The sequence below is a fragment of the Leuciscus leuciscus genome (genome assembly GCF_965113295.1).
Source record: "Leuciscus leuciscus genome assembly, chromosome: 19".
Lineage (NCBI taxonomy): Eukaryota > Metazoa > Chordata > Actinopteri > Cypriniformes > Leuciscidae > Leuciscus > Leuciscus leuciscus.
Window position 1 is genome coordinate 37,262,163 of NC_138743.1, and position 13,199 is coordinate 37,275,361.

Genomic DNA, 13,199 nt, shown 5'->3' on the forward strand with positions numbered 1-13,199 from the left:
TAGATGAGGACGAGGAGGAGATGCGTCTGCACAGAACAACCCGACAGGTAACATTAATACAAATCAATACTCACATGTATGCAGAAATAACAGTGGGACACATGGGGGTGTGCAATATCACAATATTTGATCGTGGACGATTAAAATGTCTCCACGATCTGCTTTTGAAGAAATGTCGTAGTATCGTGTTACTGCGCACATTCAATCAGTTGCAGTTCTGTAACATTCACATCACATGTTAAGGCAGAGGTAGAGTTACAGTCACGGGACACTGCCATTCACTAAAGTTTGTTATTTGCATGTGATTGAAAGCCTTGAAGGCTTCCACACCGGTAGAAAATATATACATCAATAGAATTAGTCAAAAATGATATGCTAAGTACCTGCAGCCGGACTAATTATCAGTATACTTCAAGTGTGTTAATGATTAGTTAACTTGAAGTGTGCTATTTTGAAACAACTAATTTTGTACTAAGTATATTTTAGTAGTAATTAAATTGTAGTAAAGCATAACTTTAAGTGTATTTAGTGTACTAAATTGGAACAAATTTAAGTATACTTAGGGGGTAATAGTAGTAGGGACTAATTACATGCTTGAATAGTGATATTAAAGTGTACTTTATATGTGTTACAAGTACATTACAAATTCATTATGAGTCTCTTCGAAATATACCCAGGTGAAAAATAAATATATTTAAAGGGGTGGTTGATTATGATTTCACTATTTTAACTTTAGTTAGTGTGTAATGTTGCTGTTTGAGCATAAACAACATCTGCAAAGTTCAAAGCAAAGGCAGATATTTGCTTTTAAAGAAATCGCTTTTTAAGGACAACAAAAAAAACGTCTGGTAGAGACTACACGAGCTTCCTTCCGGGTTAGTGACATCACCAACCCTAGAATTTACATAAACCCCGCCCCCTGAACACGATTTATAGATTATCAAGACAGAATATGCTAATCAATGACTAGAAGATAACTACACATCAGCTTCATAAATTCATCAACTAACCATTCAGAAATGTCCTGTTGCTTCTACATGTTGTCACTTCTTCTTGAGTCTCTCCATCTTTCGGCCCTATTTTAACAATCTGAAACGCAAGTATCAAGCGCGAACTTTGTGGGCGGATCTCGGGCGCTGTTGCTATTATACCGGCAGGATAAATGACTCTTGTGCCCGACACAAATCTAAAATGGGTTGGTCTGAATTAGCTTCCTTACTCATAGGTGTGGTTTGGGCGTAACGTGAAATAAACCAATCAGAGCGACATCTCACATTCCCTTTAAGAGCAGGAGCGCTTGTTCCTATTGCTATTATAACGGCGGATTTGCCAGGCGCACGCCAGGAGCGGTTCACAGCCGAGGAGACTGACGTTCTCGTCAGGGCCGTAAAACACAGAGAAGTGACATTGTATGGGGATGGAGAAACTATCCTTTTAATGTTAATAAAACACAAAGAGAAAATCACTCACTGCTCTTGACTGAGAACTTTTAATAAGAATCAATGTTTCATTTATACAGTGAAGTCTATGTTGTGTTTTATTTTTATATTTGTTCATTTAATTTATTTTGAATGCTACTGTTAAATGCACTTACTGTAGCTGAAAACACAGCACTGTTTATTTCAGTTGTATATATGTAATGTGTGTCTTTGTTTATATTTTTTAATAACAAAAAAAAGGTTATTATCTTTGCTACTTTGGGCCAAATGTCTGCCATTCTTTATTTTATTTTACATGTTGTTACCTTTTAAGACTCTGTTTTTAAAATAGGGACAATAGTTTGGCTCAGTCACTTGCAAAATAATAAAACCAACATTAGAATCGCGATTAAATCGTGTGTTTTTCAGTGAACTTAATGTTTCCTCATGAAACGTTTTAATTTTTTTCTTTATATCTTCAAGCTCCATGTTGCACTTAAGCTACACAATACAGCACAGCAGGCCCGGAGTGATGCGTGCGAGTGGAGGAGGCGCTGCGCATGACATGTGACGTATTGCATTTTGTATCTTTGTAGCCTAACTTGTGCAACTTTGTACACATGCGTTACTTAGGCCTACTTTGCTTAAGATACACTACTCACAATAAGTTAGGGATATTGTTATTTACATGAGTGCTATTCCTATTTGGTCTGAATTTTAATGAAATAAGTAAAAGTATCCTTTGATATTACTAATAATGAATGAGAAGAAACACCATTTTCATTAGTGTAATATTTATTACCCCAAAAATGTAGACAATAACAAGGGTAGCCCCAAATAACAAAAATTGACAATGTCAGTTAGCGGGTGTTTCCACCATTTGCCACAATGACAGCTTGACAGCGACGTCTCTTGCTCCTCACTAGCCTCATGATGTTGTCCTGAGGCAATGCGTTCCACTCTTCCACAAGTGCTGCACGCAGTTCTGCCAGGTCACGTGGGGGTGGGGTACGATCATCCAGTCTCTGCTTCCACTGGTCCCAAAACGTGCTCTATGGGGTTCAGGTCAGGGGACATTGCTGGCCATACCATATGAGGCACTCCGACTTCCTGAAGTCGAGCTGTGACAATTCTGGCATGATGTGGTGGAGCATTATCATCCATGAACAGAAAGTTGGGGGTGTGCTGGCGGAATTGGGAGATGATGATGGGTTCTATGATGTCTCTGAGGTAAGAACGTGCAGTGACTGAGCCATCTACAATAACCAAATCAGTTTTGCGCTGACTGGTGATGCCTGCCCAGACTGTTACACCTCCTCCACCAAAGCTAACCCTGGGGACCATGTTAACCTCGGCGTATTGCTCACCTCGCCTTCTCCAGCAACGCTGACGACCATCATTTCTGTGCAAGGTGACTTGACACTCGTCAATGTTGCTGGAGAAGGCGAGGTGAGCAATACGCCGAGGTCAACATGGTCCCCAGGGTTAGCTTTGGTGGAGGAGGTGTAACAGTCTGGGCAGGCATCACCAGTCAGCGCAAAACTGATTGGTATTGTAGATGGCTCAGTCACTGCACGTTCTTACCTCAGAGACATCATAGAACCCATCATCATCCCCCAATTCCGCCAGCACACCCCCAACTTTCTGTTCATGGATGATAATGCTCCACCACATCGTGCCAGAATTGTCACAGCTCGACCTCAGGAAGTCGGAGTGCCTCATATGGTATGGCCAGCAATGTCCCCTGACCTGAACCCCATAGAGCACGTTTGGGACCAGCTGAAGCAGAGACTGGATGATCGTACCCCACCCCCACGTGACCTGGCAGAACTGCGTGCAGCACTTGTGGAAGAGTGGAACGCATTGCCTCAGGACAACATCATGAGGCTAGTGAGGAGCAAGAGACGTCGCTGTCAAGCTGTCATTGCGGCAAATGGTGGAAACACCCGCTACTGACATTGTCAATTTTTGTTATTTGGGGCTACCCTTGTTATTGTCTACATTTTTGGGGTGATAAATATTACACTAATGAAAATGGTGTTTCTTCTCATTCATTATTAGTAATATCAAAGGATACTTTTACTTATTTCATTAAAATTCAGACCAAATAGGAATAGCACTCATGTAAATAACAATATCCCTAACTTATTGTGAGTAGTGTATATAAAATATTTCTGATTATGGCATAGCTTTCTCCCCACCCAGTTAACCCTTCGCATCACTCCGCCCTCCTTAGGTACTGTTGCTACGCCTGACAAGCTTTCGCCCCTGGCACGTCTATTACTGTATGTATGCACCGGTGTCAGACATTCCCAAGGAGATAATTAGTCATTTTTGGCGGTGAAACAGGTGAAATATCTGAGAGAGCAAGACAAAAGGGACTGGAGTATGCATTTGAGGGATATATCCACGACATAATATGCAACCGATTAGAGAATAATTTAATCAAAATGTGTTATGTGTATGCCAAAGAGATGTGTTTTTAGTCTAGCTTTGAACTGACAAAGTGTGTCTGCTTCCCGGACAATGTTAGGAAGACTGTTCCAAAGTTTTGGTGCTAAATAGGAAAAGGATCTACCGCCAGCAGTCGATTTTGATATTCTAGGTATTATCAACTGGACGGTATTTTGAGATCGCAATAGACGTGAAGGACTATAACGCGTTAAGAGCTCGCTCAAGTACTGCGGAGCTTAATCATTTAGTGCTTTGTAAGTAATCAGCAATATTTTAAAATTGATATGATGTTTAATAGGGAGCCAATGCAGTGTTGACAGAACAAGGCTAATATGGTCATACTTCCTGGTTCTGGTGAGAACTTGAGCAGCTGCGTTTTGGACCAGCTGTAGTTTGTTTATTAAGCGTGCAGGGCAACCACCCATAATAGCATTACAATAATCTAGCCTTAATGTCATGAACGCATGAACTAATTGTTCCGCATTTGTCAATGAGAGCATATGACGTAATTTAGATATAATTTAAAGATGGAAAAATGCGGTTTTACAGATACTAGACACGTGACTTTCAAATGAAAGATTGGTATCAAAGAGCACACCCAGGTTCCTAACCAACGATGAAGACTTGACTGAGCAGCCATCAAGTGTTAGACAGTATTCTAGGTTATTACGTGATGACGTTTTTTGTCCAATAATTAGAATCTCTATTTTTTTTTTATTTAGTAGTAGGAAATTACTAGTCATCCAGTTTTTTATATCAGCTATGCATTCCGTTAATTTTGTGAATTGGTAAGTTTCGTCAGGGCGTGAAGAAATATAGAGCTGAGTATAATCAGCATCACAGTGAAAACTAATTCCATGCTTTCTAATGATATCTCCCAAGGGTAGCATGTACAGAGTGAACAGCAACGGTCCTAGTACTGAGCCTTGTGGTACACCATACTGAACTTGTGATCGTTAAGACATCTCTTCATTTACTGCTACAAACTGATAACGGTCAGATAAGTAGGATTTAAACCATGCTAATGCAATTCCACTAATAGTCCAGGCGTTTTAGGAAAAAAGGGTGAACAAATTGCAACAGAATCAAACTCAACTGATTTTGTATCCTCAGTATGTCCTGAGTAAGGAAAAAAAAGCCCAGAAGAATCCCATTAGGGGAAAGTTCCGAAAAAGACCCAAATATATATCCTATTCATACGCCTATTCATTATTTTTCTCACATGAATAGGGTTAAAAATGTAACCTTTAGATATCACCATGAAAATTACTGAGTTGATTACTTATATCAAGACAAACAAAAAATGTATTACAAGTTTTTTTTTAATTGTTTGTTAACATGGACAAACGGTGCATAATCTATTTACTGATGTGCTAATTTGCATAAAAACCACAACAGATCTAAACATTGGGTATAGCCAGGAGAAAATGTCTTGTTGAATCTTGTTGACATTTAACAGTAAAATACTTAATGTTAAGGTCTGAATGGAACCCATTTAGGCTACCCATGAGCATTGATACATAGAGTCAGGAAGAACCAGCCTTTATTCATTATTACTGCAGAGATGGGGTTTGGGGCTGGGTCCGTGGGACTGTTTCTGGCGGATGAGTCTGAGGGAAGAACAGGAGACAAGGGTGAGTAGAATGCAGAAGACAAAAAGGTAGGTAAAATAAAAAGTGTCTGGAGGGGAGTGAGCTGCACAAACTCAATGCAGATGGTCTGTGACGAGAATGAAGATGAGATTCTCTAGTGGTGAATTTTGTACGTAATTAGATTTTTTGATCCAGACACTTTTTATTTTACCTACCTTTTTGTCTTCTGCATTCTACTCACCCTTGTCTCCTGTTCTTCCCTCAGTCTCATCCCCCAGAAACAGTCCCACGGACCCAGCCCCAAACCCCATCTCTGCAGTAATAATTAATAAAGGCTGGTTCTTCCTGACTCTATGTATTAATGCTCATGGGTAGCTTAATGGGTTCCATTCAGACCTTAACATTTAGTCTTTTACTGTTATATGTCAACAAGATTAAATAAGACATTTTCTCCTGGCTGTACCCAATGTTTAGATCTGTTGTGGTATTTATGCAAATTAGCACATCTGTAATTAGATTATGCACCGTTTGTCCATGTTAGCAAACAATAAAAAATAAAAACTTGTAATACATTTTTTGTTTGTCTTGATATAAGTAATCAACTCAGTAATTTTCATGGTGATATCTAAAGGTTAAATTTTTTACCCTGAGTTGATTACTTATATCAAGACAAACAAAAAATGTATTACAAGTTTTTTTTTTATTGTTTGTTAACATGGACAAACGGTGCATAATCTAATTACAGATGTGCTAATTTGCATAAATACCACAACAGATCTAAACATTGGGTACAGCCAGGAGAAAATGTCTTATTTAATCTTGTTGACATATAACAGTAAAAGACTAAATGTTAAGGTCTGAATGGAACCCATTTAGGCTACCCATGAGCATTAATACATAGAGTCAGGAAGAACCAGCCTTTATTAATTATTACTGCAGAGATGGGGTTTGGGGCTGGGTCCGTGGGACTGTTTCTGGGGGATGAGTCTGAGGGAAGAACAGGAGACAAGGGTGAGTAGAATGCAGAAGACAAAAAGGTAGGTAAAATAAAAAGTGTCTGGATCAAAAAATCTAATTACGTACAAAATTCACCACTAGAAAATCTCATCTTCATTCTCGTCACAGGCCATCTGCATTGAGTTTGTGCAGCTCACTCCCCTCCAGACACTTTTTATTTTACCTACCTTTTTGTCTTCTGCATTCTACTCACCCTTGTCTCCTGTTCTTCCCTCAGTCTCATCCCCCAGAAACAGTCCCACGGACCCAGCCCCAAACCCCATCTCTGCAGTAATAATTAATAAAGGCTGGTTACATTTACATTTACATTTACATTTATTCATTTAGCTGACGCTTTTATACAAAGCGACTTACAATTGCTATATATATGTCAGAGGTCGCACGCCTCTGGAGCAACTAGGGGTTAAGTGTCTTGCTCAGGAACACATTGGTGTCTCACAGTGGATTCGAACCCGGGTCTCTCACACCAAAGGCATGTGTCTTATCCATTGCGCCACACCACCCCATCAGGTTCTTCCTGACTCTATGTATTAATGCTCATGGGTAGCTTAATGGGTTCCATTCAGACCTTAACATTTAGTCTTTTACTGTTATATGTCAACAAGATTAAATAAGACATTTTCTCCTGGCTGTACCCAATGTTTAGATCTGTTGTGGTTTTTATGCAAATTAGCACATCTGTAATTAGATTATGCACCGTTTGTCCATGTTAACAAACAATTTAAAAAAAACTTGTAATACATTTTTAATTTGTCTTGATATAAGTAATCAACTCAGTAATTTTCATGGTGATATCTAAAGGTAAATTTTTTTTACCCTATTCATGTGAGAAAAATAATGAATAGGCGTATGAATAGGATATATATTTGGGTCTTTTTCGGAACTTTCCCCTAATGGGATTCTTCTGGGCTTTTTTTTCCTTACTCAGGACATATTGAGGATACAAAATCAGTTGAGTTTGATTCTGTTGCAATTTGTTCACCCTTTTTTCCTAAAACGCCTGGACTATTAGTGGAATTGCATTAGCATGGTTTAAATCCTACTTATCTGACCGTTATCAGTTTGTAGCAGTAAATGAAGAGATGTCTTAACGATCACAAGTTCAGTATGGTGTACCACAAGGCTCAGTACTAGGACCGTTGCTGTTCACTCTGTACATGCTACCCTTGGGAGATATCATTAGAAAGCATGGAATTAGTTTTCACTGTGATGCTGATTATACTCAGCTCTATATTTCTTCACGCCCTGACGAAATTTACCAATTCACAAAATTAACGGAATGCATAGCTGATATAAAAAACTGGATGACTAGTAATTTCCTACTACTAAATTCTAAAAAAACTGAGATTCTAATTATTGGACATACTAGAAAAGGCGGTATCCTCACAACTATGTTCCTTTTTACAAAGAAATGGTATCTGCGAGGATTTTCAGTCAGGATTTAGACCATACCATAGTACTGAGACTGCTCTCATTAGAGTTACAAATGATTTGCTCTTATCATCTGATCGTGGTTGTATCTCGCTAGTAGTGTTACTCGATCTTAGTGCTGCATTTCATACTATTGGCCACAACATTCTTTTAAATAGACTCAAAAATGATGTTGGCATTAGTGGAATTGCATTAGCATGGTTTAAATCCTACTTATCTGACCGTTATCAGATTGTAGCAGTAAATGAAGAGATGTCTTAACGATCACAAGTTCAGTATGGTGTACCACAAGGCTCAGTACTAGGACCGTTGCTGTTCACTCTGTACATGCTACTCTTGGGAGATATCATTAGAAAGCATGGAATTCGTTTTCACTGTGATGCTGATTATACTCAGCTCTATATTTCTTCACGCCCTGACGAAACTTACAATTCACAAAATTAATGGAATGCATAGCTGATATAAAAAAACTGGATGACTAGTAATTTCCTACTACTAAATAAAATAAAAAAACTGAGATTCTAATTATTGGACAAAAAACGTCATCACTTAATAACCTAGAATACTGTCTAACACTTGATGGCTGCTCTGTCAAGTCTTCATCATTGGTTAGGAACCTGGGTGTGCTTTTTGATACCAATCTTTCATTTGAAAGTCACGTGTCTAGTATCTGTAAAACCGCATTTTTCCATCTTTAAATTATATCTAAATTACGTCATATGCTCTCATTGACAAATGCGGAACAATTAGTTCATGCGTTCATGACATTAAGGCTAGATTATTGTAATGCTATTATGGGTGGTTGCCCTGCACGCTTAATAAACAAACTACAGCTGGTCCAAAACGCAGCTGCTCAAGTTCTCACCAGAACCAGGAAGTATGACCATATTAGCCTTGTTCTGTCAACACTGCATTGGCCTCCCTATTAAACATCATATCAATTTTAAAATATTGCTGATTACTTACAAAGCACTAAATGATTAAGCTCCGCAGTACTTGAGCGAGCTCTTAACACATTATAGTCCTTCACGTCTATTGCGATCTCAAAATACCGTCCAGTTGATAATACCTAGAATATCAAAATCGACTGCTGGCGGTAGATCCTTTTCCTATTTAGCACCAAAACTTTGGAACAGTCTTCCTAACATTGTCCGGGAAGCAGACACACTTTGTCAGTTCAAAGCTAGACTAAAAACACATCTCTTTGGCATACACATAACACATTTTGATTAAATTATTCTCTAATCGGTTGCATATTATGTCGTGGATATATCCCTCAAATGCATACTCCAGTCCCTTTTGTCTTGCTCTCTCAGATATTTCACCTGTTTCACTGCCAAAAATTACGAATTATCTCCTTGGGAATGTCTGACACCGGTGCATACATACAGTAATAGACGTGCCAGGGGCGAAAGCTTGTCAGGCGTAGCAACAGTACCTAAGGAGGGCGGGGCTTAGCGAAGGGTTAACTGGGTGGGGAGAAAGCTATGCCATAATCAGAAATATTATCTAAATTACGTCATATGCTCTCATTGACAAATGCGGAACAATTAGTTCATGCGTTCATGACATTAAGGCTAGATTATTGTAATGCTATTATGGGTGGTTGCCCTGCACGCTTAATAAACAAACTACAGCTGGTCCAAAACACAGCAGCTAGAGTTCTTACCAGAACCAGGAAGTATGACCATATTAGCCTTGTTGTGTCAACACTGCATTGGCTCCCTATTAAACATCATATCAATTTTAAAATATTGCTGATTACTTACAAAGCACTAAATGATTAAGCTCCGCATTACTTGAGCGAGCTCTTAACGCATTATAGTCCTTCACGTCTATTGCGATCTCAAATTTTATTTTATTTTTTATTTAGTAGTAGGAAATTACTAGTCATCCAGTTTTTTATATCAGCTATGCATTCCGTTAATTTTGTGAATTGGTAAGTTTCGTCAGGGCGTGAAGAAATATAGAGCTGAGTATAATCAGCATAACAGTGAAAACTAATTCCATGCTTCCGAATGATATCTCCCAAGGGTAGCATGTACAGAGTGAACAGCAACGGTCCTAGTACTGAGCCTTGTGGTACACCATACTGAACTTGTGATCAATAAGACATCTCTTCTTTTACTGTTACAAACTGATAACGGTCAGATAAGTAGGATTTAAACCATGCTAATGCAATTCCACTAATGCCAACATCATTTTCGAGTCTATTTAAAAGAATGTTGTGGCCAATAGTATGAAATGCAGCACTAAGATCGAGTAACACTAATAGCGAGATACAACCACGATCGGATGATAAGAGCAAATCATTTGTAACTCTAATGAGAGCGGTCTCAGTACTATGGTATGGTCTAAATCCTGACTGAAAATCCTCACAGATACCATTTCTTTTTAAAAACGAACATAGTTGTGAGGATACCGCATTTTCTAGTATCTTTGACAGAAAAGATAGATTTGAGATCGGCCTGTAATTGACTAATTCTTAGGACCAACAATTAGGACATTGGATTCTCCCGCTTATATTTTTAGCGCGCCAGGCTACTGCTCGCACGTCGTGGAGCAAACGTAGGTGTTTTTGTTAATCCTGTCGACATTTAGTTGTGAATGGGGCCTCCCACACTGCTTGATCCACGCCCGGCATTTCTCCCCTTGGGTTTTACATTTCAGGAAGGGAAAAAATTCCACCCCCCGTCCAAACTTTTAGGATACCAGGTATCAGATTTGCATAATCCAAACGCACAACGCTTCGGCATGTTTCCCTCGCTTGAAAGCTTGCCAGAACTCCCACACCTAGTTACAGTTGCTAAGCCATGATTGGCCTGTTGCGGTTTACGGGCGTGGCTTAGCGAAGGGTCAATTAGGCTAATAAAGTAATGGATAGTGAGGATAGTAGGAGGATAGTGGTGGGAAATATCAGCCCGACCCGGCCCGCGGGAGTCTGTGTGTTCCAGGTCCCTCCAGGATCAAGCAAACGCCGGACGCAGATCCTGCAGAACCTGAGTTGGTGTGTGTGCCAGGCCAGGTCTAGAAGATCTGGAGTCTCTGTGTGTTACAGGTCCCTCCAGGATCACGCAAACGTTGGACGCAGATCCTACAGAACCTGAGTTGGTGTGTGTGCCAGGCCAGGTCTAGAAGATCTGGAGTCTCTGTGTGTTACAGGTCCCTCCAGGATCAAGCAAACGCCGGACGTAGATCCTGCAGAACCTGAGTTGGTGTGTGTGCCAGGCCAGGTCTAGAAGATCTGGAGTCTCTGTGTGTTACAGGTCCCTCCAGGATCAAGCAAACGTTGGACGCAGATCCTGCAGAACCTGAGTTGGTGTGTGTGCCAGGCCAGGTCTAGAAGATCTGGAGTCTCTGTGTGTTACAGGTCCCTCCAGGATCAAGCAAACGCCGGACGCAGATCCTGCAGAACCTGAGTTGGTGTGTGTGCCAGGCCAGGTCTAGAAGATCTGGAGTCTCTGTGTGTTACAGGTCCCTCCAGGATCAAGCAAACGTTGGACGCAGATCCTGCAGAACCTGAGTTGGTGTGTGTGCCAGGCCAGGTCTAGAAGATCTGGAGTCTCTGTGTGTTACAGGTCCCTCCAGGATCAAGCAAACGCCGGACGCAGATCCTGCAGAACCTGAGTTGGTGTGTGTGCCAGGCCAGGTCTAGAAGATCTGGAGTCTCTGTGTGTTACAGGTCCCTCCAGGATCAAGCAAACGTTGGACGCAGATCCTGCAGAACCTGAGTTGGTGTGTGTGCCAGGCCAGGTCTAGAAGATCTGGAGTCTCTGTGTGTTACAGGTCCCTCCAGGATCAAGCAAACGCCGGACGCAGATCCTGCAGAACCTGAGTTGGTGTGTGTGCCAGGCCAGGCCAGGTCTAGAAGATCTGGAGTCTCTGTGTGTTACAGGTCCCTCCAGGATCAAGCAAACGTTGGACGCAGATCCTGCAGAACCTGAGTTGGTGTGTGTGCCAGGCCAGGTCTAGAAGATCTGGAGTCTCTGTGTGTTACAGGTCCCTCCAGGATCAAGCAAATGCCGGACGCAGATCCTGCAGAACCTGAGTTGGTGTGTGTGCCAGGCCAGGTCTAGAAGATCTGGAGTCTCTGTGTGTTACAGGTCCCTCCAGGATCAAGCAAACGTTGGACGCAGATCCTGCAGAACCTGAGTTGGTGTGTGTGCCAGGCCAGGTCTAGAAGATCTGGAGTCTCTGTGTGTTACAGGTCCCTCCAGGATCAAGCAAATGCCGGACGCAGATCCTGCAGAACCTGAGTTGGTGTGTGTGCCAGGCCAGGTCTAGAAGATCTGGAGTCTCTGTGTGTTACAGGTCCCTCCAGGATCAAGCAAACGCCGGACGCAGATCCTCCAGAACCTGAGTTGGTGTGTGTGCCAGGCCAGGTCTAGAAGATCTGGAGTCTCTGTGTGTTACAGGTCCCTCCAGGATCAAGCAAACGTTGGACGCAGATCCTGCAGAACCTGAGTTGGTGTGTGTGCCAGGCCAGGTCTAGAAGATCTGGAGTCTCTGTGTGTTACAGGTCCCTCCAGGATCAAGCAAACGCCGGACGCAGATCCTGCAGAACCTGAGTTGGTGTGTGTGCCAGGCCAGGTCTAGAAGATCTGGAGTCTCTGTGTGTTACAGGTCCCTCCAGGATCAAGCAAACGTTGGACGCAGATCCTGCAGAACCTGAGTTGGTGTGTGTGCCAGGCCAGGTCTAGAAGATCTGGAGTCTCTGTGTGTTACAGGTCCCTCCAGGATCAAGCAAATGCCGGACGCCGATCCTGCAGAACCTGAGTTGGTGTGTGTGCCAGGCCAGGTCTAGAAGATCTGGAGTCTCTGTGTGTTACAGGTCCCTCCAGGATCAAGCAAACGCCGGACGCAGATCCTGCAGAACCTGAGTTGGTGTGTGTGCCAGGCCAGGTCTAGAAGATCTGGAGTCTCTGTGTGTTACAGGTCCCTCCAGGATCAAGCAAACGTTGGACGCAGATCCTGCAGAACCTGAGTTGGTGTGTGTGCCAGGCCAGGTCTAGAAGATCTGGAGTCTCTGTGTGTTACAGGTCCCTCCAGGATCAAGCAAACGCCGGACGCAGATCCTGCAGAACCTGAGTTGGTGTGTGTGCCAGGCCAGGTCTAGAAGATCTGGAGTCTCTGTGTGTTACAGGTCCCTCCAGGATCAAGCAAACGTTGGACGCAGATCCTGCAGAACCTGAGTTGGTGTGTGTGCCAGGCCAGGTCTAGAAGATCTGGAGTCTCTGTGTGTTACAGGTCCCTCCAGGATCAAGCAAACGCCGGACGCAGATCCTGC

At 41.9% G+C, this 13,199-nt stretch overlaps 2 long non-coding RNA genes across 3 annotated transcripts in view; one reads left to right on the forward strand and one right to left on the reverse strand.

Moving 5' to 3' along the window:
• The window catches only part of LOC309482593, a 141,527-nt gene that overhangs the window by 67,057 nt on the left and 61,271 nt on the right, over positions 1 to 13,199 (reverse strand). The window lies entirely within an intron of this gene.
• LOC309482567 lies at positions 11 to 11,002 on the forward strand. Of its 2 annotated transcripts, XR_014200300.1 has the most exons (4): positions 11 to 47; positions 1,902 to 5,186; positions 6,157 to 6,771; positions 6,992 to 11,002. It is a non-coding gene; the product is annotated as an uncharacterized lncRNA (long non-coding RNA). The 2 variants fall into 2 exon arrangements; XR_014200299.1 differs by having other exon boundaries at positions 1,902 to 6,771.